Source organism: Balaenoptera acutorostrata, chromosome 17, assembly GCF_949987535.1.
Source record: "Balaenoptera acutorostrata chromosome 17, mBalAcu1.1, whole genome shotgun sequence".
In the NCBI taxonomy this organism is placed as follows: Eukaryota; Metazoa; Chordata; class Mammalia; order Artiodactyla; family Balaenopteridae; genus Balaenoptera; species Balaenoptera acutorostrata.
The window spans coordinates 11,780,073-11,806,008 of NC_080080.1; the positions used below are offsets into that span (position 1 = coordinate 11,780,073).

Sequence of the window (25,936 nt, forward strand, 5' to 3'; positions counted from 1 at the left end):
GTATGGAGGTTCCTTAAAAAACGAAAAATAGAACTACCATACGACCCAGCAATCCCACTACTGGGCATATACCCTGAGAAAACCATAATTCAAAAAGAGTCATGTACCAAAATGTTCATTGCAGCTCTATTTACAATAGCCAGGACATGGAAGCAACCTAAGTGTCCATCATCAGATGAATGGATAAAGAAGATGTGGCACATATATACAATGGAATATTACTCAGCCATAAAAAGAAACGAAATTGAGTTATTTGTCGTGAGGTGGATGGACCTAGAGACTGTCATACAGAGTGAAGTAAGTTAGAAAGAGAAAAACAAATACTGTATGCTAACACATATATATGGAATCTAAAAAAAAAAAACAAAAAACAATTGGTTCTGAAGAACCTAGGGGTAGGATAGGAATAAAGACGCCGATGTAGAGAATGGACTTGAGGACATGGGGAGGGGGAAGGGTAAGCTGGGACGAAGTGAGAGAGTGGCATGGACATACATGCGCTACCAAATGTAAAATAGATAGTTAGTGGGAAGCAGCCACATAGCACAGGGAGATCAGCTCGGTGATTTGTGACCACCTAGAGGGGTGGGATAGGGAGGGTGGGAGGGAGGGAGATGCAAGAGGGAGGAGATTTGGGGATATATGTATATGTATAGCTGATTCACTTTGTTATAAAGCAGAAACTAACACACCATTGTAAAGCAGTTATACTTTAATAAAGATGTTAAAAAAAAAAAAAAGGCTGTGCTATTTGGCTGCATTTTATGCAACAAGTTAAGGTTCGGTTTGGTGAATCCCATCACATCTTCTTTATTTCCAGCCACACATTAACCTTCCAAGAACTTTAACCACTGAAGGTTCACATTATAAGGACTAGTGGACAGAGTTTAACTCAATGCATCCCATTCAATTATTTACTTAATCATTCATTCATTCACTCTTTACTTTATTAACAAATATTGATTGAGGTCCATTCTTAAGCATTGGTTTACATTTTGAGAGTTCAGAATGTGCCTGTCCTCTAGAAGCTTAAAATCCAACATGATTCAAGACTTGGCTCCATGTTTATAAATTGTCACTTAAAACCTGTTTGAGACTGGAGCTTCTCACCTATGTAACTGAAATAAAAATTCCCACCTCACATGGTGATTGTGAGAATTAAACCATGCTGTGTATATACCATGCTTATTCCAAAACCAAAATTTTTCTGCATATCAACTACCTTACCTTTTATCATTCCACTATCTGAAGGCAAACGGGACAGAAAGAAATAGTCTTCCTTTTTGCCTTGGTGGAGTTAAAAGGCTCTTATTCCATTGTGGAACTTGTAAATTCATGGCTTCTTTGAAAGAGTCTGCATTTTCACTCTGCAAAACCTTACCTGCAGTGTATATTCTATAAGATTCTTCTTTATGAGTAGCCCCCAAATAGTACAGGATTGTTCAAGAAAAGAATTCTACTTCATTTCAACAATCTCAATATCACCTATTTTGTCACACATAGGCACACACACACATACACACTCAACTTGGCATTGCAAAATCCATACATCTAAAAATCATCCTTGGGACTTCCCTGGTGGTGCAGTGGTTAAGAATCCGCCTGCCAGGGCAGGGGACACGGATTCGAGCCCTGGTCCAGGAAGATCCCACATGCCGCGGAGCAACTAAGCCCGTGCGCCACAGCTCCTGAGCCTGCGCTCTAGAGCCCCCGAGCCACAACTACTGAGCCTTTGTGCCACAACTACTGAAGCCCGCGTGCCTAGAGCCCATGCTCCGCAATAGGAGAAGCCACCTCAATGAGAAGCCCACACACCACAACGAAGAGTAGCCCCCGCTCGCTGCAACTAGAGAAAGCCTGTGCGCAGCAACGAAGACCCAACGCAGCCAAAAATAAATAAAGAAAATTAATTAATTAAAAATAAATATTTTTTTAAAAAATCATCCTTACCAGTGTGTGTATGAGGTGTGTAGCCTCTGTTGGGAAGAAGAACCCTAAGTACTTATTTGGTTGTCAACAGAGGGAAGAATGAATGTGAACACTGGCCAGTTTCCTGGTCTCCTCCACAGGCCAATAGTCTTTCAGTGAATACCACAAAAGGAACGCATAGGTGATGAAACACCAGGCTTCACACTCAGAGGATCCTGAGCTCTTGTAGTGTGATTATTTTCCCAGAAGCCCTGTAAAACAGTTTGACTCACGTTTTCCATTTTACAGGTGTTATTTCCTCCAGTTGGATACAGTAACTTCTGTCCCTTCAGCCAAATGTTTGGGTATCCAGATGACTTCAGGTGGAGAAGAAAGCCAAGTTGTTATTGAACATACCATTTTAATGGGGGGAACACCTTGGAAAGTATTACTGCAGATTCCTTTTAGAGAGAGTAGGTAGAACTTGGCCAATTAACAAAGGCAAACAAAAGTTGCAAAGACTGAGGGAGATAGATCTAAAGTGTCTGGAAAGAGGAGGTATTCTGATGAAGTTAAGAACAATTTAATTAGTGAAGTGTTGGAGTGAAAAAACTGAGTCAAAGATGATGTGTCAGTGGTGCTAGAACCCATCAAACCGCTCATATAGTGGTTGAATGTACGTAGGTAAACAATCAACTGACTCTTCTATGCATTTGGTCTGCTGGTTTTGGTTTCAGTTTTTCAGGACTGGCCCATTTATAAATGTATGGGAACATCGAACTATGCAACTACAAAGAGAAATATAATTCTGGGGCTATAAAAAGTTGAAATTCCCTTTGAATGCTGATTAAGTTAAAAAATAACTCTGAGAATAGGTAATGCAAGAGTACCAATAAGTAATGTTTCTTTTTTAAATTGTGTCAAAGATGTTTAATTTTTTTATTGCTTTTAGCACACTGTAATGTATGGAATGGAGATCATTTAAAACACGCTTTGAAATGTTTTTGTTTTTTATACCACATAAATATCTGTGTAGTCAACTGACATCTTTTTGCTGTTTAAATTAGATTTTAAGTATAGAGAGCTGAACTTATCATCCTAAACACAATGACCTTATTTATCTCCACAGGTGACACTGGAGTTTAATTTACCTGTCTCCCCAATTCTCTGGTGCCCAGTCCCATTCTCTAGTCCGTAGACATTCGATATAAAGCTTTCAATATCTGCCCGTAAATATTAGTATATTCTCATAAAATTCCCGCTGTTGTTTTACATATGTGTTTCAATTTACATAAATGATATAAGATTGTAACGCATATTTTTCTAACTCTAACACTCTTGTGAGGATTTATCTGTGTGGCTGTGGACATCTAGTTTGTGTTTCTTACTAGAGCCCATAGTTTCTTAGTGGGCATCTATCACTTATGTGTTTCCTTAGGGATTAACCTTGGTTGCCTTCAGTTCCCTGCCACCAAAAATAACACTCAAAAACATGTTTGTACATGGTCCCTTATGAACATTTATAAGAATTGTTCTGGACACATCTCAAGATAATAAAAGCTATTTATGACAAACCCACAGCCAGTATAATACTCAATGGTGAAAAGCTGAAAGCCTTCCCACTAAAATCTGAAACAAGACAAGGATGCCCACTCTCATCACTTCTATTCAACATAGTATTGGAAGCCCTAGCCACAGCAATCTGACAAGAAATAAAAGGTATCCAAATCGGAAGGGAAGAGGTAAAATTGTCATTATATGCAGATAACATGTTACTATGGATAGAAAACCCTAAAGACTCCACACAAAAACTACTAGAACTGATAAACGAATTCAGCAAGGTAGCAGGATACAAGTTTAACATACAGAAATTGGTTGCATTTCTTTACACCAACAATGAAATATCAGAAAAGGAATGTAAACAAACAATTCCTTTTAAAATTGCATCAAAAAAATATAAAATACTTAGGAATAAACCTCACCAAGGTGGTGAAAGAGTTATATTCTGAGAACTATAAAACATTAGTAAAGGAAAGTGAAGATGATTCAAAGTAATTGAAAGATATCCCATGTTCTGGGATAGGAAGAATTAATATTATTAAAATGGCCACACTACCCAAAGCAATATACAGATTTAATGCAATCCCTATCAAATCACCCATGACATTTTTCACAGAACTAGAACAAATAATCCTAAAATTTATACGGAACCATAAAAGACCCAGAATTGCCAAAGCAATCCTGAGGAAAAAGAACAAAGCAGGAGACATAACCCTCCCAGGCTTCAGACAATACTACAAAGTAACAATAATCAAAACAGCATGGTATTGGCACAAAAACAGACATATGGATCAATGGAACAGAATAGAGAGCCCAGAAATAAACATAAACCCCACACCTACAGTCAATCTTCAACAAAGGAGGCAAGAATATACAATGGAAAAAGACAGTCTCTTCAGCAAGTGGTGTTGGGAAGCTGGACAGCTGCATGTAAATCAATGAAGGCAGAACACACCCCCACACCATACACAAAAATAAACTCAAAATGGTTTAAAGACTTAATAAGACATGACACCATAAAACTCCTAGAAGAGAACATAGGCAAAACATTTTCTGACATAAATCATATCAATGTTTTCTTAGGTCAGTCACCTAAGGCAGTAGACATAAAAGCAAAAATAAACAAATGGGACTTAATCAAACTTACAAGCTTTTGTAGAGCAAAGGTAACAATAAACAAAACAAAAAGGCAGACTACAGACTGGGAGAAACTATTTGCAAATGATGTGACTGACAAAGGCTTAATTTTCAAAATATATCAACAGCTCATACAACTCAACTACAAAATAAAAAACCAAACAACCCAATTGAAAACTGGGCAGAAGACCTAAATAGACATTTCTCTAAAGAAGACACACAGAAGGCACATGAAAAGATGCTCAGCATCGCTAATTACTGGAGAAATGCAAGTCAAAACTACAATAAGGTACCACCTCACACCAGTCAGAATAGCCATCGTTAAAAAGTCTACAAGTAACAAATGCTGGAGAGGGTATGGAGAAGAGGGAACCCTCCTATACTGCTGGTGGGAATGTAAGTTGGTGCAGCCACTATGGAAAACAGTATGGAGGTTCCTTGAAAAATTTAAAACAGAATTGACATATAATCCAGTAGTCTTACTCCTCAGCATATACCTGGACAAAACTATAATTCAAAAAGAGACATGCACCTCTATGTTCATAGCAGCACTATTCACAATAGCCAAGACATGAAAACAACCTAAATGTCCATCAACGGATGAATAGATAAAGAGATATGGTACATATATATAATGGAATACTACTCAGCCATAAAAAAGAATGGAATAATGCCATTTGCAGCAATATGGATGGACTTAGAGATTACCATATTAAATGAAGTAAGTCAGAAAGAGAAAGACAAATACCATATATCACTTATATGTGGAATCTAAAATATGACACAAATGAACCTAATTATAAAACAAAAACAGACTCACAGACATAGAGAACAGACTTGTGGCTGTCAAGAGGGAGGGCGAGGTGGAGTAGGGGAGGGATGGACTGGGAGTTTGGGGTTAGCAGATGCAAACTATTATATATAGAATGGATACAAAACAAGGTCCTACTGTATCACACAGGGAACCATATTTAATATCCTGTGATAAACCATAATGGAAAGGAATATAAAAAAGTATGTATAACTGAATCACTTTGCTCTACAGCAGCAAAAATTAATAGAACTTAACACTCTGAATCAAATATACTTCAATTAAAAAAAAGAATTATTCTGGAATATATACATAGGATTGGGTTGATTGGGTCAAAAGGAAAAGAAATACTTGTTTTAGCTAATTATTGCCTACCTGCTTCTCAAAATGATTGTTCCTATTTACTCTTCATCAACTGTACATAAAAATTCTTGTCCTCTCAAAGTTCTGACAGCAATTGACTGTCCCAACATTTCCATTTTTTGCCATTCTAATGGGTATAAAGTAGTATCTCATTGTGTTAGCACTATTATGTCCAGTGAGCTCAAGCACATTTTTATATAGTCTTCAGACATTTAGACTTCAGTTTCTATAAATTGTCTGGTCACTTTGCCCATTTTCTTAATGGCTCCCTGCTTCAGCCTGTCAATTTAAATTATATTTTGGATATTAATTCCTTCTTAATTTTAACATTAAAAATATCTTCTCCTAACATGTCACCCATTTGGTAACATTACCCAAGATATTCTTCTCAAATATAGATCCAGAAACGTGTGTAATCATTCCACACATTTATGGCTCATACATTGGAATCTTAATTAGATTTTCACCACTTTTAAGTCATTTGGGTATTTCATACAAGGTCTATCAGATATACAGTTTATATTTATGTGATAATAGCTAATATTTAGAAACATTTATGATTTTCCAGGTAATTTTAAAAGCATTTCACATGTACCAGCATATTTATATCTCCAAACAACCTCCAAACAAATGAGATAACTTTTATTATTCCCATTTGACAAGAGAAAATTGAAGCATCCAGAGATTAAATAATTTGTCCCAAATTAGCCTGAAAGTGAGAGATTTTAGATTTGAACCCATGTTATCTGTGCTTCACAACCCATGCTTTTATATTTAGTTTTTTAATACCAGTTCAGTAGATCCTTTCAAGTTAACAATACTGCCCTTCCTTCTTCCCTCCCTCCCTCCTACCCTCCTTCCCTCCCTTACTTTAATTTCTTTCCTCCTTTCTTTCTTTTGTTTTTCTACAAATACCTAAACCCTGAGTATGTACTGGATATAAATTATTAGTTGTGAGCACACGGTTGTTACTTAAGTCTGGGTGACGTCACCAAGAAACAGGGCAGGGGGAACCAAGGACTGAGGCCTGGGGCACTCAACATGAAGATGGGGCCAAAGAGCAAAAATGTCTTTGCACAGCCTTCTCCCTGCCCTCCTTACCCTGGTTCCAGGTCCCCTTGGCCCTGAGTGTCCTCCCATCTTGAGGCCCCACAGAATCTCAGTACGTATTACACATTCCTCCAGCAAAATGAGTCCACTGGCAGGCACCCAGGAACACAGAGTCATACATGAGGCTCCCCCAGCCGGCTGGACTTTCTCCAATTGTGGTCATAGGTAGCCACAGAGACAGGCATAAACGCAGGTCCTGGAGACTGGACCAAAGGCATGGTGGGTTGGGAGGGTAGAACCACAGGCATCCTGTACAGGCGCCAACCAGTGACCTCTATTCAAACAGTGCCAAAGGGAAAAAAAAAAAAAAGAAAAGGAGCATCATAAAAAGCAGAATGATCCTTTTCTCTCCCTGCACCCTATCTTCTCCCACAGAAATGCATGGCTGATTTTCCAGGAGTCTAAGATTCTTAGTTCATCACTAGATAACACTAATAGTTACAGCTACCACTTCACGTGGAAGCCAGAAAATAATAAGTTATAGGCATCCTACACTCATTATCTTTCAGTTTTATCACATGAAAGGTAGGTGTGATTATTTCTGATTCAGAAATGTTAAGTAATGTACCCCAGGATTACATGCCTACTAAGCAGCAGAATCAGCACCGAGACTCAGACTTCCCTGATGTCAATACTCATGCTTTTTCTCCTTAAACACAGCACTATTGACAATAATGTTAACAATAAAGCATACCTGTGAGTATCTAATATGTATTGGGCACAGTGTCAAGGGATTTCCACAAATTTTCTCGGTTATTGTGACAACAATCTTAACTGGATCAATTCTTTCCCCCACAACTTTTAAATAATGACTATTTTCGTAAATAGAGGACAGAACTAAGACTAAGATACTTAAGCAACTAGCCCAAGTTCTTAGAAGTAGTAAGATCCAGAGATGGAATCTGAAATCAGACATATGTGACCCTGGACCCCCCCCAACTCCTGACTCTCTTCTCTCCCTAACGTAGATAGTCCTTGCCGTCTCTGTGGTTCATCCTTAGGGATGAACTTTGACGTACTTCCTAACACCAATTGAAAGCAGCGTGTTTCTCAAGGCTCAGACAACATTTAAGATGCAATAGGAGCTTGAATTATCAAATGAGTAAGTATGGTTTTGCCTTCAGAGAACTGTTAAGATTTATCTCTGCAGAGAAAGACAAATATCATATGACATCACTTATATGTGCAATCTTAAAAATGATACAAAGGAACTTATTTACAAAACAGAAATAGACTCAAAGACATAGAAAACAAATGTATGGTTACCAAAGGGGATGGTGGCGGGGCGGAGATAAGTTAGGAGTTTGGAATTAACAGATACACACCACTATATATAAAATAGGCAAACAACAAGGACCTACTGTATAGCACATGAACTCTACTCAATATCTTGTAATAACTTGTAATGGAAAAGAATTACATATATATAATATATATATTTTATATATATGTATAACTGAATCACTTTGCTTTACACTTGAAACTATATATATATGTAACTGAATCACTTTGCTCTACACTTGAAACTAATACAACATTGTAAATTAACTATACTTCAATAAAAAATAAAATAAATTTGAAAAAGATTTCTCTCTGAAGCTGTATGAGGCTGTAAACTCCTTGTCTGGTTTCTCTTTGTATACCCTCAAGATGCCTGGATTTGTGTTAGCACATAAAAGTTAATAAATAAATATTCTTATGGAAGAAAAGAAGGAAGAATTGGTTAATTAAAATGCTCAAATCTTAAGGACAACTTCCAACCATACTAAGAGGAAGGAGAAGCTGGAGGAGAGTCTCCACCTTGGATAATGACCACAGCCCTCAGTTTAGTAGAAGCTAGTTAAAATGAGAGGTTAAAAGGATGACCACTATGATCTAAACCTCCAATTCCACCCAGAATTGATGACTTTCTAGAGAAGGAGGAAGAGTCAGTATAGCAGTTCTTGGGCTTCTCAGATAGAGTCCTTGGAGCCAGGCCAAGCCAATAAAAGATGGATGGGGGACACATGCTATTTATAATGTGGTCCATGTGGAAGCCTCAATTCCTAGAAATGCATATTGAATCACTAGAAATTCTAAGACTTCAGGTGACGCTGTGAAACCAGTTACTATACCACAGACTCACACTCACATGTGTGTACACACATGTGCATGCACACACATACACATGTGGAAGCCACATTTCCTGTCAGAAAGATGAACTCCTCCCAGTTTCCCTCTTGTATTAACCACGGGTTTTATTTTTTGTATTCTGATGCTTTGACATCTGGGGTCTTGCTGATCCTGGAAGGATTGTTCCTCCAGGAATTGCCAGTTCCTGGAGACGGTAAACAACTCACCCACGAGCATGACTTTCCACCATGAGCCAACCAGTCCAGAGCCATATCCCCAACCACGTGCCTTACTGGGCCCTCACAGCCCCACCACCATCTACCTGCCCTCATCACTCCAAGGCCAGGTACCAGACAACCAGGGATAGCTTACACCCCAGAGCTCACTGAAATTATTTAAACTAGCCAATCCGAAGTCTGCTCACCCTGTCTTGCCTGTTTCTTTTTATGGAAACCACAAAATGAAAACGTTTGTCCACAGTTTCCCTCTCTCCCTCTGCCCCCTGACCATCCCTGGTGTTTCCCCAAATGGCCTATGCCATGCTCCTTTCTCTTGGGATCTGTGAGTATAACACACTCTCTTTTCAATGACCGTTATCTCCTGATCTGTTGGCCTCATCACACATAAACAATAATTTTAAAAATGTATATTAAAATATCTCTGGACATATTCTTTCCAACCTTAATTTCCTAACAAGAATGCAAGGACTGGCATCATTAAAGAAGGAAAAATTTTCCAAGATGTGCAAGAATATTAGCAAAGGCAGAGTAGAACACTTACCCTTACCTTGGGACAATAACATGCTGTAAGGAGACACAAGTCAGGGGTCATTCCCACAGAATGAAGGGGAAGGTATAACAATGGTAAAAGCTCCCCTGCCATCGTCCCCCTGAACACGAAGGCCTCGTGACTTCAAGGTCCTTGGTACTTTCTGTGGCATTTATGACTCCATTACTGATTTAGGTTTGCAAGATTATAGGAGGTATCCCCAAGTTTCTTGCTCCATTGCTTTGAGAACTAACTGGCTAAGCTTTCTTCAGGATGAGTAGCAATATAAGTAAGACTTCTAGGTAATTATGCTTTATCTATTAAAGATAATGCTTTGCCAATTTAGAAAACAATTTAGTCATGAATCGCTAAGTACTTTTAGCAAAGTTTAAAGAAAGAACAATACCTAGGTACAAATTAAAAGGCTTCTGGACTACTATGCAATTATTGGCAATAACTGCTTCGTCTAACTGGAATGTTTCCAAGAGTCAATATAAAACAGCCCTGACACTTTTTTGTTGGAATTAGTGGGTCACCAGGACTTTGCTTTCTCAACAGATGGAGTGTCAAAAGGTGTAAACATCTGAGCGTGTTGATTAAACCATGAGCTCCAGCATTACCCAGACATGTAGTTGACTAGTGGCACTGCCCCTTACTAGCTGTATGATCTTGGGTGACATACTTAACCTTTCTCAACCTCAAGTTCCTTACCTATAAAATGAGGATAAAAATAGTACCAACTTCAATGCATTGTTATAAGAATTAAACAAGTTAATATATGTGCTCAGCACATTGTCTGGCTCAGTCATTGGCCCCGTAAATGTTGGCTTTCAGTAGATATCACAGACAACCTGCTGGAAGTGCTAAAGAAATGAGCAATTGATATATCATACATTTTCTTCATTATTTTCAAGTTATTTTCTTCTCATTTGGGGTTTTATTCTTAGTAGGACATTCTTATATTTCTTGTATTTCTATTCTTGTATTTCTAAATATTCTTATTCTATTTCCTACTCAAGAGAAGTTTGACTCAAGCAGAATGATGTACTACAATCTCACATATGTCAGGAGGAGAATTCATAACGTCCCTACATGCGTTTAAAGTCCCATTAAGTTCTTTCACAAAATGGAAGTAAATTTGTCTACCTGCTCACTTCCTTCTTAATGCTTCACTTTTGAACCTCAAGTTTAAATGTAATTTAATTTGTACTGATTATAAATGTAATCTTAAGATCACTCAAATCATTGAAAGCAAGTTTCTTAAACAGTTCTGTCTCACCCTCCACCTTTGGAACACCACAAATCATTAAACAGAACAGTTTTCAAACAGACATGCACTGTGGTTTTCTTACATCTTTCTCCAAAGCCTTAGAAAATTACTATTAGTGTCATTCAAGTTGGGAAACTTAGTCATATTTTCTAAACCTTATGGATATGTCCCAGAATGGGAAAGGACGGAGGATAAGTCTTCAACAGCTGGGAGAGGTTTTGTGGATTTCATAGTGGTTGGGAACTCCTAACAAGGAAATATTACACATGGCCTTTGGCAGAAACATATTATAAAATCCAGAGCCTTTTGTTATGGGCTGAGTATTATTCATAATTGTTATTTGATTTGGTCTTCTTCCCGTCTTCTCTTTAGCAGAAGGCTTTTCGCCTTGAAAAATTACAACATTTAAAGGTGCCCCATGTCTCTGATTATATGCTACATAACCTGACAAATATTACTCAAAAAAAAAAATAAAAAAGCCCATGAGGGAAGTAAAATTTGCAGTAGCAGATGACATTTTTACCAACTAACAGCCAGTTTTTTACTGAGGTAGGTACCTACCCTCAATCAAGTAATGCCAGGAAATGTCCATCATTCCCAGAATATCTCATTCATTCAAATGACATTCATTCATGCCCCGAGCATCCTGATAACTCCAGGAAAGCATCCAAACTCATCTGTGTCTGGCTCCTGCTTGTGTGGTCAGCTCCATCTCACACTGCTTCTCTGCCCTACAAACCCTAAACTCCAGGCATTTACGGTTTTAATGTTTGCAGCTTCTGCAGGTGACAAGTAATCCCAAGCAGCTGATGACACATCGTAATAGGTAAATTTATTGATGCACTAATTTTCATGACACATGCTTCATGTTGGTGACCATAAGGGAATCATTTGGCTGCTGAGTTAGACTAACTGGCTGCCCAGCATATGCCTTTCAGTAGCGCTTTGCCATTTTTCTCTTTATTCCTTTGTATACTCTGCATGGGGTGTATCAATTACATATTGCCACAAAAATGCTGTTCTACAAACAACCACAAACCTTAGTGGCCTAGGACAATAAACATTTGTTTTGCTCCTGTGTCTGTGGGGTTCAGAGGCTGGGGAATGAGCCTTGGTTAATTTCACCTGGGCTTGCACGTAACAGACATGGGTTTCCTGGTAGCACTGTTGCTCTGGTCTAGGCTGTTAGCTGGTCTAGTATGGCCTCAACCAGAACAACCAAAGCAACTTGGTTCTGCTCTACTTGTCCTTCATCCTCCTGAGGGCTAATCCATGTATGTTCTCCTAACAATGCAGAGCTACAAAAGCAACCCAAGATCAACTGTGCAAGCAATTTCAGGCCTGTACTTGAATTATGCACACTAACACCCCAATGGCCAAAACAAGTCACATGGACATGCCCAGAGCCAGAGTTAGAGGCACTGCAAAGTTATAAGGCAAGTGGCAAGAATACAGGAAGAGTGAAGAACTGGAGGCATTTTTGCAATCAATATACCCCATGGAAACAATGAATTCCAGAATGGTGCTTGAGAAGACCTCCCTTCTATTCCACTTGAATTCTTGGATAAAGTATGCAGTTTTTCACCTCCATGCCACTGCAATTAGAGCCCTTTCCCCAACTCTTCACATTTCTACTCTACCCCGTCCAACACTGTGCCAGTCCCTGGAGGTACAAAGACAGGACAAATAAAACAGTCTCTGATTTTAAGAAGAATACAGTTTATTTGGGCAACTGACATTTACACAGTATTGCGTTGAGTAACACAAATAAAGACAGTAACATAACGCTCAGTCCACGGTAAGAAGGTGTAGAAGATTATGCTGAGATGCCTCCCATCCCTCCAACATACTTCTGAGTTTACCTGAATCTGCCGTGGACAATTCTTGGGTCTGACGGTTTCCCATCTCAAGCATCTATAGCTATCTGCTTCTCTATCTGAGGGCTTTCTTCCATATCAATGGAAGTTTGTACCAGTGCATGTAGATAAAACCCAGAAGCACTACGAATTGAACATCCCAAGAGAAAATCCTCAGTCAGTGAGACAAGAGTCAATGGACAAATACCCCAGCTTCCCATCCCTCATTGTGATAATTCTGAGTCATGTTCTACAGAGTTCCTCAGTGAGATCCCAGCAGTGGCCTCCAGAAATAGTCACTCATAAATGTACTCTGTTTTTCTACCCTTCCCATCTCTCTTTCTCCAATCACGTATTGGGCATCTTGTGATCATCTCCCATATAAATTACTTGCCCTGAAGTCCTTATCACAGGGTCTACTTTTCAGGAGAACCCAAAGACAGGCAATAATGTTAGTTAGCTATAATTACTATGAAGCTCAATATGCAAAAGTAGAGAAATTCTCAAGGAGCATAGAAAAAGGGAGGGTTCTGAACCCTTACCATTTCTTTGTTTAGACTACATACCTATGCACTATGCTATTCACCTGTGAGCTTCACATACCTGAATAGGTAAAGCTGTTTCCTGAATGGTTCCTACAGTTACATCATTTGACAGGATCGGGCAAAGGAAGGAGGTGGAGAAAACAGGCACCAAAAACAATCCTCCTTTGTCTAAATAATGGCCTGAGTAATAGCCTTTGCAGTATAATATGAGGTAGCTATATATCAATGTCCAAAATTTTTTCAACAGGGATTAATTTCTTTAGATAAGCATTGCCCTACATCCATGAGCACTTTTTGCAAAATTCAACTATAGACAAAACAAGCAGCAGTGTAGGACAGTGGAACATGTATCTTTGAAGGCAGAAGGACCTAGAATCAAGCTTTGGCTCTACTCTTCACCAGTTCTGTGGCTTTTAGCAAGCCAGTGCCTCAATTTCTTTGTCTGCAAAATGGGATTAGTAACCTCTAATTTACAGGCTTATTATCAGTATTAAATAAAATAGCAACAATAAACCTCCAGGCACTATACCTGACATATAATAGATACTCATTAAGTTTTATCCGTTACTAATTCAGAGTCAGACAAACATGGGTTTGAATTTCAGTCCTACAGCTAAATGGCTAGATGACTAGAGAGCAATATGTCATCGTGATTAATAACTCAAGCTTTGAAGCCAGGTGGATTTAGGTTTAAATCTATTTACTACCATGTGCAAATTATGTGACCTCAAGCAAGTTCTTACACATTTCTGGGCCTAGTTACCCCATTTTTGCAATGGGAATAATGACATGCTGTAATTCATCTATTCTAAAATATATTTTTAATTAATCTCTGATATCAGAATACATCTTACAATTAATGGCATATCATAGTATAATTGGCAGCATTTTACTTTATTAGTGATACATAAAGAATGCCACACTTTGGTGGTGGTGTGCTGAATTGGGCGATTGGGATTGACATGTATACACTGATGTGTATAAAACTGATGCCTAATAAGAACCTGCAGTATAAAAAAACAAACAAAACAACTAATACTAAACTTTCATTGGGTTATTTGTATGGAAATATGTTAATATAAATGTTTCAGACATTACATGAAATTTCTAAAAAAAAAAAAAAAAAAAATCAAGGTGTTTTCTGGACGGGGGCAAATGTATAGTTAAAGGATTATGTGGATCAATACTCTCACATCCAGCCAAGTTGGATAAGATAAATTCCATTTTATAGCTGGAAAAACGGAGACTATACCAGCGGTAAAGCTTACTGTGCTCGTTCCACATGTCAAGTGTTGTGTCAGACACTTTATTCTATGCGGTACTAGCGACAACCCCAACTGAAGCAAGCGTTATTATCTTTAGTCATAGGTGAAGCACCAAGGATGGAGGACAGAGGCCATGCCTCTCGTACTAACTGCACTTACCCTGGGACCCAGCATAATGCCTGGCATACTAGGCACACAAGAAATATGTGTTGAATTAATAGCTAGTTGAAAGAACAAATGGAAACATGGAATCTCAGAAAGAACAAGTAAACAGACTGAGGTCATAAAGCTTTGTAAGTGGTGGAGATCGGCTCAGACTCAGGTCATGGTGCTTGCCCTCTTCAAAGACTTGCAGAATCTACCTGTGATGACTATTGATTTCCAGGCACTGTATCAAGTGTGTAGGTGGTAATATGCATTTTCATACTGGAAGACCACTGAATATCTGGTAATTGACGTTGGGTAAACCTGAGATAAATTATTTTTACAGATTTTTATCCTCTCTAGGTGTATTGTTTTATTTGCATTTTAGGAAGCTTGTTTTGTACATGTTGATTCCACTATTTTTGCTATCTCAGATACTGTTAAAAATAACACAACAGGCCCCAAATGGAGTCACTTATGCTAAGCCACACATCACCAAACCCAGACTTAATTATAGTTTCAGCTGTCCCAGAAATGGAATCTCAAACCAGTAAATCAGGAATTGCCTGATCAGCACCTGCCATCCCCTAAAGGAAAGTAACCTTGCAGGGACCAATCCTTTTTTTTTGCCTTGTATAACTTCCTTATTCCTAATCCCTTCTGCCTGTTAAAGTCTTTTATTTTGTACAACTCTTCAGAGCTCCTTTCTATCTGCTAGACTGGATGCTGCCCGATTCGTGAATTGTTGAATAAAGCTTTAAATTGTTGAATTAAAAAAAAAAAAAAAAAAAAAGAATGCCACACTTTGCAATTAACGTTGTCTTAGATACACTGAAATATGGCTTTACTTAATATGAAAGGTTGTGCACATTAAATAAGATGGTGCTTTAAAATGTTAGCTTCTAATAAATACTCAATAAAAGTAAACTATTACATAGCTTAGCTTCTTAATATCCTTTATCAGTTTTCAGCTTCTCATTTATAAAGATTCAAACAATAACACCAATCATAGGAGGGGTTAAATCATCCAATACAGGACCTGCCAGGAAAGTTAAGTGTCCGGTCATTGTTGATTCTTGTGTTCATCACTGGCTTGGGTGGCAAGCCATCGAAAAAGACTATGGCCAAATTAAGAGGGAGACAAATTTGTTGGAAGGTTAAAGGGTATCTCATAGAACTGATGGGAAATGTAGAGACTCAGGCTTGGAAAATGACAGGAATTGGAGTAGCTCCAGACCCAGCATCAGGACATACAACACACTTATATTGGCTGAACTTGGCTGAACATTCAGGAGAGGCCACCTCTAACATCAATACCATCCCCATCTCCATGGCCCCAGCCAATGTCACTGTTACTACCACTAGGATGGCACTACTGGCAATGCTGCTGTTATGATCTCATCTTGACTGGTTCATGCCTTTGGCAGCAAGACTCTCATTGGCTGACTTAGGCCACAACTTGCTTCCTGATTATGCTGGAGGACTGCTCATGTGAGCCAGCAGAGAGAACTGGGCCATGAGAACCACTTTTGTGCCAGATCATATACATGATGATATACGGGTCAGTCTCCACCAGGGATGTTTTTCAGAAAGGAATGGGATCATGAACAGCTAAAACACTAAAAGCAACAACAGCCATATCATAAATTTCCACTAGATCACTTCTTCTAAAATATGCCCTCAAACTAGGCCATTGATTCAGTTTTCTCCCAATGAGAATATCGGAAAGTTAAAAAAAATTACACAAAGATTTAGAAAGCATAGCGAAGCATCAATACGTATTCTACAAACACAGAAGTCTCTGGAAAATGTAAAGACAGCCTGTACTTCAGGAGTTAGGGTGCTGGGGAGCTACAAAGTTGAGATGAGCAGGACAGAAGGAGGTGTCAATTATGATTTCCCAAACCTCCCTAAATCTCCTGAAAGGAGACAGAACTGGGGGGAAAGGCCTCATTTGAGCCTATACAATCATGGTTTGAAGGGTTTTCTATCAAGAGAACGTAGCAAGGTAGCCGGTGGACTTGATAGAATTAAGAAACTTGTTCAAGGACCTGCCAGGGGTTCAGCCCAAGACACCTTTGCCTTGGCAAGTGTGTGTCTTTTAATTTCACCCTGATGCTAGTGCTGAACACACACACACACACACACACACACACGCACACTTAAATGGTAGGTTTCTTGGCTATCGTCCTCTATTGTAACCACTTTGAAACCTCACACCTCTCCCTGGAACCTCTTCGAAGGGAGGTAAAGATCAGAAAATTCCAGAAAGGACCATGTTATATGCCCACTTAGGCTTCTCCATGCATAGAGAAGAGGAAACAGCGTCCTTCAGTGACAAGAACACAGACTTGAAAACAAAACACATCTGGCTCCAAATCCGACCTCAGCTATAGGACCTTGGGGTAGACTTCTGTTCCTCTGACTCCTGCCATACTTACAGAGAGGATACTAGCCATTTTGCAAGGATTTGATAGTATTGGAGAGAAAGCATTTTAAGTACCTAATGCATATATATACCGACGTTTCTTCCATGTACTGTAAATCGTGTAACTATCTTTTTTATTTTACGTATTTTGTTTTTGTTTTTTAGTGACCATTGGGATGCTTGAAATTAATTTATGGCACTTTCCTAACAAACGTGAAGGCCATTCTGAATCTGTTTTCCCCCTTTTTTGACTTTTATTCTTATTCTTTACTTTTGATCAACTTGTGATACCTTGCTGTATTTTAAGGATGCTTTCTTAAAACACCCCTGCAACAGTCAATACACTACCATCACTATGAGAGATCCAGAAACTTCCATGTAAATAATTAACAACTTAGAAAGGGGAAGTTGAATTGAGCACTACTGGTAGAAGTATCTTTTCATTGGGCACTGATTTAATCCATTGTTTTTAAGTTTTTGGAAACTGTACTGATATAGTAATGTCAATTACCACACATAATTATACTCAGAGACTGCAGCCAACAATTTTGGCTGGGGATGCATACTCTTTCTTCCTGGATATCTAAGAGAATAAACTTTAGGAAACCCAAGGGAGATGTTCTTTCCTCCATCAATGGGGCTTCACACGGCATTCCTCCCTCCCCTGAGACTTTCCCATCCTGAGGTCTAATCTCCCTCCCTCAAGGGGCTTTGCAAGCTGGGCAGTTGACTAGAACCTTTCAGCCTCCCTAGCAAGGGACTCAGTTTCAAACCTCTGTTACTTCTGTTCTTTCCGTGTTCCTGTTTATTGATCCCACTGAATATGTGATTTTATTGTAAACCAAATGAAAAACTTTTATAAATGAGATGTAAATAACCAAAATTCAAAAGATTTCATTGTTATTATTCCTGGTGTCATAAGTTGTCCAGCCACTTAATAGGGTGCTGTTTTTCTCTGAGGAAGAAGACACAATCACAGATATGAATGCAAAATTGAGGAAAAAAAATAAATTATAACTTAAGTAACTTTTAGGTATAATTAACTTTAAATATTCAATATGTTTCAGACTTGGGAAAAATCGTATATTCTCTGCTGGAGAACAGGGGCCCTTGATCTTCTTACATCTGGGAAAAACAACAAATTTTCTAAATAATTCTCTCATTCATTAAAAAAAAAAAAAAGAGTAGTAAAAGGGAAACAGATGCAGTGTCCTAGTTGCCAGGCACTGTATAGGCACTTCACATATGTTGTCTCATTTAAACTCCAAAACAAATCCCCAAAAGGAGATATCGTTACAGAATGAGCAAATCGAGCCTCAGAGAGGTTAAGTGATGTGCCCATGGTCACACAGCTGGTAAGTGGAAAGCTGAGAGTTAAGCTCAGTTTAGTGTCACCTCAAAGCCCAAGCTCCTCCCCTAAGATAGGTTTGTACAGACTAATAAGTACCACATGAAATGCAGAGAGATGCTCTAGATTTCCCCAAATCCCACAGCACAGCAGAAAATAAATGAAAAAATGCACAGACTTCCAGGCATCCACAGCAAGCAGGAAATCATACTTTCCCATGAGCTGGGCTTGCCAAAGAGCATTTCGTGAGGGCCTGCCTGCCAGTGTCCATTTGGGCGGCGTGTCCTCCAGACCCCACCTATCCCTCGTAAAGTCATGATTTACTAAAGGTCTAGTGTTCAGCCCCTTTATGTAGCACGGTTGGAATCCAGAATTAGGTGAGGCATTTCTCAAGCAAGAGACTGCCAGAAGCTTCCAGCCCCTGCATCTACAATTTTGTCTTTGCGATTTTTTACTGAGGTATTTCAGTGGAAAATAACCCCAGCACAGCACATTGGCAGGTTATGTGCAAGAATCTCCAGCCTGGTGCCAGGGGTGAGTGCTTACGTGTATGCATAACATTCACATTTCCAGCACAACTCAAGGGCAGTTCAATACCTCTAAGGGTTCCTTGTAACACTGAAGCTGTTGTAGGGAGAGTCAGGAGGTGTGCCTCTCTCCAGCCCAGGCACTTTATATATGTTGCTTTGAAGCTTTGGAGACTGGAAAATCAATCACCTTTATGACTTGGGTCACTTGTGCCAGAGTCAGAGCCTTCCTGAAAGAGGCTTTTCTCACCCAGAGACAGCGTCTATGTCCCCATCCACAGCCTCCTTGCAGAATGGAAAAGTGAGGAAACAGGTCCCCAGCTTTGGACTACCACCTTCAGAGGCAGCTCCTCTTGATTCAGTTTATCTTTAGCAGCTTCTGAAGAGGGTATTGTGACCAAGGGTCTCCAGCAGCTCAGCTGGATTCTGAACCCCTGGTAATGTAACAACTCCCATCAATGATTCCTCTTACAGTGCGAAAGAACTACTTTTAACCAAGCATCCATCATACACCAGGCACTTGATTTAATTCCCACAACCCTCTGAGATATAGGCATCTTTAGGCATGAGAAATTAAAGTGGCCAAGGGGTCAAAACCGAAGTTAAGAATGGTCCCAAGGCATTCTGATTCACAGTCCAGTATTCTTCCTGCTACATCACACTAACTTGACTCATTCACTTTCACACACTCAATCACTCTTTTATGAACTCATTTAATACACATCATTTGCGTGCCCGTTATATGCTACATATGATGCTAAGCACTGAGGTACAGCAGTGAGCAAGACAGACTTAAGTTCTCACTGAGGCTACAAAGTACTTGGGAGAGAAATATAGTGAACAAAGAATTACAGTTGTGTAGAATGCTGAGGCAGTGCAATATTAAATGTGTGTAAACATATAGCAAAGACATGCTAGTCTTGGGGGGATGAGTGGAGTCACAGAAAAATTCTCCGAATAAATGAGGCCTGAAAGATGGGTATGAGTCAACCAAGTGAAGATGAGCAGTGTGGGCAAAAGGAAACACTCCCCAGAGAAAAACACATGTGCAAAGGCCCCGAGGCCTAAAAGAGTTTGTGCTGTTCAAGAAACTAGAAGAAGTTTAATTTGGTGGGAGTGTCTCCTGATTGCTCCAAATCACATCAACTTTCCTAATAAATGCTATCCAATAGGCTCCTCATCTAACGAGAAAAAAAGAAGACGGGGATTCAGATCGGAAGTCACTTTCCTGAATGTCATTTTGTTTAGAGTGGCCTCTGTGTGAATAGCATCTAAGACCAGGGAAAAGAGTGACTTCAGGCTCAGAAAGCAGATGACAATTCCCATCAAGTCACTAGAAAGGGAATGAAAATAAAGGTAAGCTCCCCACACCCCACTCCCATCTCATTTATTACCATTATTTTAGCCACCGCATTGGCCCCACTATTAGTCTCCCCTTAACTCCAGAATGGACGGCACTGAAAGTTCATTCTTTTATGCGCCATATACCAGACACCCTAATGGACAGGCACCCCCGCCCCCAAACCTGAAAGGAAGTTAACTGTTTTCTGTGGATCATTCTCTACCCTCTAATATGACGTTATCTTCCTCCTGTTGTTCCTGGGTCCTAGGAAAATGAGAATGCGTTTGCCTTCACTTCCATTAATCCAAAACTCCATTCTAGAAGGGAATTGGTAGGAAGGAAATGAACATATTTACTGGGCACCTGCTATGTAACAATTGCCATTTAATTTAATCCTACAAGGCAGATGTAATAATTCCATTTTCAGATGAGAAAAATGAGGGCTTGAAAAGTCCATGATTTGCTTATAGTTACACAATAAAAGCAAGAGGAAAGACTTGAACCTGTTTTACTCTGAAGCTCACGTGTGGCTTTAGGACGAAGGACGTTTAAAGGCAATTCCTAAGTGTAACTGCCCAGCCTTGAAATCTAGCTGCATGTGGAACTGATTTCCCTCCTTAGAGATCTGTCTTTAGGTGAGTTGCCAGCAGGAGATCTGAAACTCAAGTATGTAAAATGGGTCCAGTGATGTTTTAGCGAGGGATCCAAATAGACTGAACACATATAATGAAAACCTGGTTGGAAGATTTGACTTTCAGGGCAACACGAAATCTTATGGGAAAAGATTCTATTTTCAATTGTACAGAACTCCAATGGTTAACTTCATAATTACTTTAAAAAAAGAGAAGCAAATGAGCATACATGACAAAATTCCCTGGGGAGACAAATCTCCTTTGTTTGCATAAACCATCATGGTGAAATTAAAGGACGGTAGATCTCAGACTTGGTCAAACTTGGCTTTTAATTCTGCCTGTGCTATTTCCCAGATGAGTCATATGAACACATTACTGAACTTTCCTGAGCTTCTGTCTGTTCTTTTGTACATTGGTGATAAAAATAGCAAAATGAGGTAATAGGAGTTTTAAAAACAGTAGCACATAGTAGGCTAGGAGGCATTCAATAGATGCTCGTCTTGTCTTTCCCCTTCCAATAAACTCATCATATATATTGATTTATGCTTTCACTGTGATAATTCCCATAATTACAAAAATATCTAGCACTCACATATCATGGTAGCATTTGTAAAGTGTTTTCAAGCTTACTATCTTATTCAATCATGACAACAACTGTTTTGATATAGGTACCATGGCTTTACCCAAATTTTACAAATGAGGGAACTAAGTCTGGAAAGGCAACATGACCTGAGAATGGTCAAGAACAAGAGCTCTTGGACCCCACTGCTGGGTCTGAATACCAGGTCGTGCTCTACGACCTTAGGCAAACTATGTAATCACTCTGTGACGCAGTTAACTCATCTTTAAAACTGAGAATAATAACAGGATTTATTTCACAATGTTGTGAGGATAAAATAAATTACTACAGTTATGTACATCCTCAGAACAATAAGTACTCAATTAATGTTGTATATTATTTTTCTCTGTAAAAGTGTAGTTACGTCTTAGGTGTTTGGGAGGATAAAATAAGGCAATAAATAAATTCATACATGTAAAGTATTTAGATTCATTCCTGACATATAGTAAGGGCTCAGCAAGTATTATTTGCTATTATTGTCCCATGTGACTCAGATGGTAAGTAGAAAACATTGGTTTTGAATGAGAGTCCTTGGAAGTTAAAGCTAGGGAAAGAATTGAGGAAACTGACAGTGGAAGCCCTGTTACGTGCCAAGCACAGCGCAAACGTCTTTGCAGGCTTGCTTACACTATTTTCCCAACAATCCTGAGAGAGAGACAGAGCCATAACAGAGACTTTAGAGGTTCAGATACATTTTCCCTACAGTATCTAATCCTCAAACAAGAAAAAGACAGGTTGTTTTATTAACTTCCTGTAATAAAGATGTGTAAAGGGAGGCTCAGGAATTACTGCCCCACCTGCTTCGCTTACTCAATGCTCCTCATAACAGTAAGTCTGGTTCCCACCATCTGCCAGGTCTCCAGCCCCACTCACTGCAATCACGACAGAAAAGCACAAGCTTCTTTTCTATGTAAATCAAGCTTTGACTTCCTGACTCCAGTGTATCTGGGAGACAAACCCCCTGCTCTTTCTAGGAGCCTTCACTCAGGGAGCACTCACTCCAATCAGCGGTTGGAAACTGGGCCAGGCGGAAGCCTCGGAGTAAAAGGTGTTTTTGTCAGATGGAATCCACTGAAGCCAGGATTTTGTTGCTTTTGACAGGAAGCCTAATTAGCCTTTAACTCTTTAACCACAACGTCCTCCTGAAGTACGGAGAGGAAATTCACCACCAGCGCTCAGAGCCACATGGAAGAAATTAATGTCTGCCTTCACCAATCCTCTTTCAAGGCACAATAGTAAATATGCATTATATTTAACAGTCATGTTTCCCTGGAGCTAAGCATGGGTTTCAGTGAAAATAAATGCTCTGTAATGTGTCTCAGAATGCTACCCTGGAATTGCAAACAGAAAGTCTGGTGCCCTCAACCATGGCAGAATGAACTGCATAATGACAAGGAGAGGGATCAATAAATAGGGCTTGATTTGTTATCTGGGATTTATAATTCATCTCTGCTTGCAGAATGGAAGCTTGATTAGGTGTGAAGATCACTTCCCAAGTTTGGCTGTTTTCCAGTCTTTGGTGCTGGCTGAGACAGAGGCCAGGGGTTATATAAGGCACGGAGGAAACGGCATTGATTAGTGTCCTGGCTGTATCATGGACCTACTGCACATTCAATGTTTGTATCATGGCAACATTCATTTAGTTCATCTTATGTATTTGTAATATATGTTCATCATAGTTTATTCATATATATCCATGATATATGGTTTATTCTTTCATACATAGTTTATTCATATAGGTAAATATATATTTGTATATATATGTGTTTATGAACATATTATTTATATTTACTGTGTGTATGTGTATATATATCCTTGGATGTGGGAAAGAGTTGTAGAGGTTAGTTGTTTATTTATAGCCTCATGAAGTCACTGGTGAAGTCATTGCTTGCTAGAGTAAAAAAAGGAAACTCAAATAGATCATCTAAGTGGAGGGGTTTTTCAAATGCAGTCCCCAAAGGCCTGGGTTTCTGTAAAGGAGCTGCAGAAAGATATGCATTTAGATGGATGTGTATCTAAATTTGAATCTCAGTCATGTCACTGGCTAACTCTGTAACCCTGAGCAAGACATCTGCCTCTGTACAATGGGGATGATAATAGTAACTACCTTACAGGGATGTCATGAGTCTTACATGAGTTGTTGCATGTATTTACCACAGAGCTGGGAATATAGTAAGGACTTAATGAATGTTCGCTATTACTATGTATCTACAGCTCTATTTCTCTCTCTATGACCATGATTAAATATCAATATCCTTGGAAGATGATGCTTGAAAAAAAACTTCTCCCAGTTTTCTAAGAGATTTTCAAAAACTTATTAATCTAGTCTAATATGCTCTAGTATATATGTAAGGAAGATTAAGTTCAGAAAGTGGAGGTGACTGTGTCAAGGTCATAGAAAGGCTGTAGCCTATTGGAAACAGGAAGGTCTCAGGAAAGATTTGGCCTGGTTGGTTCAACCAAGGCTCACTGGGACTGGTTAAGAGATTATTGAATAAAAGTGAATCGAATTTAGTCCATATACTGACACCAGCCTCCACTCACATATGGAAGCACACAAACACAGAATCCCCACACATACAAACTCACTCATACACACACACACACACACACACACACACACTCACACCCCTACAAACACATACTCACATACACAAACATGTACACATACACTGACTAATTCACATGCAAACACACACACACGATCTGGGTGCAGAGCCTCGGTAAACTATTTTTCACTTCCATCTTGTACTCTGCAAACTTTCGGGCATATCTGTCACCAGATTGCTCGTTTTGGGTGGTGGGACAACTCTACCAACCAGTCAGTGCGCCTGGGATGCCCCCTCCCCAACGCTGCCCAACCCATCTGTTGAGCTTTCACTATACTAAGCTGTTTACAAGCATTACTTCCTTTAATCCTGGTCAAGTAGATAGTAGTCACTTATGCTTTTTCTATAGGCAGGGCAACTCAAACTCATAAAAGTTAAGCAACCTGCCCAAATCTCAGGAGTACTAGTTGACCATACAAGGATTTAAAACCAGTTTTGTGTCACTCCAAAGCCCATGCTCTATTCCAGAATTTCTTAAGTTGAGATCTCCATCCATTAATTGATCAAGGGTACTCAATTAAATGGGTTTCAACCAGCATCTACAATAATAGAAACAGAATGGAAGAAAAAACATAAGGGTGCATCACACACCGTAAGAGTATTATTTTGTAAAACTTGTCTACATATGCATGTGTTTGTGTGTTTGGGATAGGTACATAAAGTAGATTTTGAACTAAGTCTCAATCAGAAAAGTTTGAAAGGTAGCATCTTATTCATCTGTACTGCCAGGGACAGTCCAGTCATTCAGCGCCAAGCTTCCCGGGAACCCTCCAGGCAGAATAAATGGCTTCTGCATGTGTGTTCCCACAGCACCGTGTACATTTCTATCTTACAACCCTAATCAAATTGTACTTTGGTTTTCTCCCCAAAGGGTGGCCATATGTGTATGGAGGTCTTCCTCCTGTGCCTTTCCTCTTCACCTCTCCATGCCTCATGCAGCACCGTGGAGAGATGGACACCTGAAGAGTGTTTACTGCTTTCAATTTGACAGAATTGAAAACTGAGCCATGTAAGAGCTGAATGCTCTGGTTTTTTAATCTCCTAGATTTCTCTTTTATGGCCTAGCTTCAGATCATTTCACTCTTCCTTAGCACCTACAGCAAGAACAGGCTGAAGAAGAAAAGGAGAAAAAAGAAAAGGCAAAAGAGAAAGAGAGTAATGTTTAGAATTAATAATTTGGATAAGACTCCAAAAAGAAGAGAAACTCAGGACTATTTACTAAATATACGTTTTGATATAAAGGAGATACGAATGTATTTCATCCAAATGATCACAGGCCCACCGTCAAAAGCTAATAATTAATAGCTGAATGTAATTGGGTATATCCAGAGGAAGGACACTTGAGCTATTAACAAGGAGAAAAAAAAAATGAGAACTTTCCACCCCCTCTTCCTGTGCTGTCCTTTGGCCAGCAGAGAAAGCCAGGACAAACACTGCCTCCTGAGGCTAGAGAGGGTTTGACTGTAATTTTTTGGTTGTTTATTGTTGTTTTACTACTCTCCATTTTCACACGCTTTGGCCAAAGGGAAACGGAAATGCTGAGTCCTGAGTGTTCATTCTCATGAGAAGAAGCCACGACAAA

At 39.3% G+C, this 25,936-nt stretch overlaps 1 long non-coding RNA gene across 1 annotated transcript in view; it reads left to right on the forward strand.

Moving 5' to 3' along the window:
- The window catches only part of LOC103018160 (uncharacterized), a 47,539-nt gene extending 27,049 nt beyond the window's left edge, over positions 1-20,490 (forward strand). Inside the window, exons 4-5 of the long non-coding RNA XR_003623994.2 lie at positions 7,858-7,991; positions 20,325-20,490. This is a non-coding gene — a long non-coding RNA (uncharacterized LOC103018160). The remainder of the gene's footprint in view (positions 1-7,857; positions 7,992-20,324) is intronic.
- The last annotated feature ends 5,446 nt before the right edge of the window (positions 20,491-25,936 follow it).